The 3,822-nt window shown below is 35.6% G+C and overlaps 1 long non-coding RNA gene across 1 annotated transcript; it reads left to right on the top strand.

Moving 5' to 3' along the window:
- The first annotated feature begins 502 nt into the window (after positions 1-502).
- On the top strand, positions 503-2,230 carry LOC113071278 (uncharacterized). Its single transcript, XR_003280066.1, has 4 exons — positions 503-585; positions 709-795; positions 1,272-1,446; positions 1,800-2,230. It is a non-coding gene; the product is annotated as an uncharacterized LOC113071278 (long non-coding RNA).
- Positions 2,231-3,822: the final 1,592 nt, after the last annotated feature.

The following is a 3,822-nucleotide window of genomic DNA, read 5'->3' as shown; positions in this document are numbered from 1 at the left end:
TGTGAACATAATAGAGGTTTATGACACTGAACTGCATGACCAGCTGGACAAGGTAAGATATAGATTTGACAGTTATACTGTTTTTGGTCTTTAAGATGTCAAAAGTTGAATCTGTAATGTAATTAACAGCTCAAACTCAAGGGCAAAATTGCCTCTTTGTATGAGACAGGGGTAGCTGCAGCCTGGAGCAATGGGTGCGCCGAAAGGTAGGGGTGTGCCAAAAGGTAGGGGTGTGCCAAAAGGTTTCTCATTGGTGAAAGGAGTTTAACTGTGCTGGCCAATCAGCAGTAAACATTTATGTAATTTCCTTAGACAAGGTGGAGGCGATAAGACGTGATGTAATTCATCGTTTATACGTTTATCTATACTTTATAAACCACAAATATGTATATTAAGATAAGTTTGTTACAATACGATCATAATTTTTACTTTGCATTATATCTTGCAGCTTTAGTAATTAGTTTATTGTTGTTGACAGACATATGTACAGTGAGACAAAACAATGACCGCATCGACGGCGAATCCTTCAGAGATGATAGTTTATATCTGCGTCCTTTTTGTACAAGAGAGTACAGAATACATCCTGTAAGTATAATAATTATTACCACCTCTGCTATTACAACTGTACTATGATCAATTCACAATCTGAAGACGATTAGACAAAATAAAAAACCTCTAATTTAGAGTTTGTTTCTACCTTTCTGCCAGGTGTCCAACTAATGCAGAGTATATTCAAGCTGCCAACACACTGATGTGAAGAACGCTTTCCAGAGAAATATAGAAAGAAATGACTGTGTAAGTTACATTGTTTTTAAACCATTGATTTATCTCTATCAACATAATCATACACAATATTGTAGTAACAAGATGTTGTCTTTATTTGCTGGAAAATGACAATCAGTCAAGTTTGTGTTTTAAGCACATCTGACACATCCCGAAGCCTGAAATGTAAAGCAGAACGTGCTCCACTTGCAGGTTATTGTAGAATATGTAAGCACACTGACATATGCATCATTTATTTTTCCACTGTTAATCAATTTTACATTTTCACTTAGTGCAGGTTAATGTAAGGAAGATACTGTAGTACAGATATTTAAATCCTTTTTTGTATGTACTCCACTTTTTCACTGCCTGACCATCATCTTAATGTTTATGCAGTTCTATGTTTTTATTATTTTTTTATATCTAGAGCACCTTGTTCAGTAAGTATTTAGATGTTTCTCATATCTGTCACGGTCTAAACATGATCTGTTTCTGTTCTTCTGATGAAGGAAGCTTGTGTTGGGGAGGATTCAGTGTCTGTTGAGGCACATGTGAGTGTGTTACAAAGTGAAACACATCCAGACACATGGACTGTCAAAGACCACACGACAGGAACATGCTCCTGAAGGAATCTCTGAGGAGGATGTACTCAGAAAATACACATACTTCAGGACACCTGCTGGAGTGAGTATATTAAAGAAAAAAACTCATCAACTGTAAAATATCTGGTTTCAAATCTTTTCAGGTAATATTCTTCTGTACCTTTTTAGCCCATCTGTAAAAAATGTAAAGCAATAGTTTTAGAAAACAATGTAGGATTTATCAGTGTATACAAGAAGATGAAATGCATTGTAAATTGTGAAGCTTATACATTAGCTTCTGATTGTTTCTACAGTTCTGCAGTGAATGTAGCTACACTGTCTGAGCCAAAGAGGATGCAACAGAATCTGATGAATCTGAAAAGTGTTTTCTTTTTTTCTCTTTATTATTATTATTATTGTTGATATTATTCTTTTTATTTATTTATTTTATGAAAGGGGGACCCGGCTACACCTTTCCTACCGTACACCTGATGGATACTGACTGTAAAATGTCAATCATAGTTCGAGTGCTCAGTGTGGTGACAGAAGATGAAACAGATGTGTGTCCGTGCACCAGCTTTGATGAAGCTTCATAACAGCCTTCTGGATGTATCCTGCTTTCAACATTGCATATCCACCACACCTGAGAAAGACACCGACTTTCCTTCAGAGGTACATTGTCAACATTAGAAGATGGAGACAAGCACTGTCAGTAACTTTAATCCTGAATGATTTGCCTCTTGTATTAGATCCTCATGCCTTGACTGTACCATTGCCCAAAATGCACTCGAAGCACATTCACTCTTGTGAAGTTAACTCAACATGTTGGAGTGGTACATGCACATTAACCAAATAGCTTGCTCTATTCTTTTTCTATTCTATCTGTTTTCTTTTCATTTATTATAATATTTAAAATCCCATGCTACGTGTACTGTGTTAAGCTAACTGAGACTTGTTATAGCTCTTATATCATTGCTCTTTTTGTTGTTTTTGATTGCTTCAACTCTTTCTTCATTTGTAAGTCAATTTGAATAAAAGCGTCTGCTAAATGAATAAATGTAAATATTAGTATAACCTGTGGTATAGATGAGTGCCAGTCAACTTTTTTCTGATTCCATTCTTTTAGAAACCATGCACAGGAAGCATATGTACTTTTGTTACTCAGTGAAGAGTCAGTAGTACAGTTGTATTATAATATAATGGAGAAGGGTCTGGCTACAGACTTGCAATCTCAGACTCTTGCGCTTTTTTATTGGATATTTTATTCTACTTATTGGTTACTTGTTTGAATCTTGTTTTCTCTTGTGTAGGAATGGTTGACTGGAAATCTATCAGTCCAGATGTGAGGAAGACACACGGAGTGGAGCTGGAGCTCAGCAGATGTGATGGATGTAGATACTGTGGTCTTCACAGCTTTCTATTCAGACAAACAGTTTGCTGGATTCTGTTCTATGGACTGCTACTACAGAATGAATGAATTAATGAGTGGTTTATCTATCTATCTTTTTACTTGAATTGGTGACTGAAACTGAAGCTAAATAAAACTTTTAGTGGATAAAGCTGTGTCTGTTTGCTTAATTGGTTAATGTAACTTAAAACAATGTTACTAAACTCTTCTGACTAATTTTTAAATGTACAAATTTTTCTCTATCAGGCAAAACCTAGTTTTCTAGTGGTAACACTTTACAATAAAGTTTCATTTGTTGACTGATGTATTAACTAACATTAACTATGAGCAATGCTTTTGATACAGTTTTTATTAAACTTTGTTAGTTTATAAAACTACAGCTGTACGTTGTTTGTTCTTGTTAGCTCACTAATATTTACAAATACAGCTGACTTTAACTTAAGAACATAAAGTGCGACTAACTGTGTTAAGAGACATTTGTATTCTCAAAAATTATTGTAATCTGTTTTTGATTATTGATAAACTAAGACCTAAAAGTGCGGTGGTGATTACGTCAGTAAGCCGTTTTGAAGGTACTTTCGAAAGTAATTTTAAATAATATTATTTATATCATTAACACTGTTTTTACACTGGATGAATTTCAATAGGTTTTATAGGATTATGTGTTTAATTTATCGCTTTCCATTAATCTATAGGTCAATAGCGATTAAGAGTATGGCTCGCCTTTAGGTGGAACAGACAGTTTTAGCTAAACATTTTGCCACGCCCCCTATCTTTCTTTCCACCAATGAGAAACCATTCGACACGCCCACATTTTGCCACGCCCGTTGCTCCAGGCTGCAGTTACCCCTACTTGCTTTGTATTGTGCTATTTTTTTTAAATGGGTGCGGAGGGGTATGCTCTTGGTCTGTTGAGGAGCTATATGTGACCGAGTGAATAAGGATTCAGGGGTGGGGCGTGTAAATTTCACTCTATAAATAGCGCAAATGTTCATAGATGGCGTAACTTCGTGACGCTTTGACCTTCTCCATCTCTTTGTTAAAATGTACATGTGTGTGTGTGTGTTAGAT

This window comes from Carassius auratus, unplaced genomic scaffold, assembly GCF_003368295.1.
Source record: "Carassius auratus strain Wakin unplaced genomic scaffold, ASM336829v1 scaf_tig00006772, whole genome shotgun sequence".
In the NCBI taxonomy this organism is placed as follows: domain Eukaryota; kingdom Metazoa; phylum Chordata; class Actinopteri; order Cypriniformes; family Cyprinidae; genus Carassius; species Carassius auratus.
The sequence above is the reverse complement of the archived record's forward strand: the minus strand, read 5'-3'. Positions and strand labels throughout refer to the sequence as shown.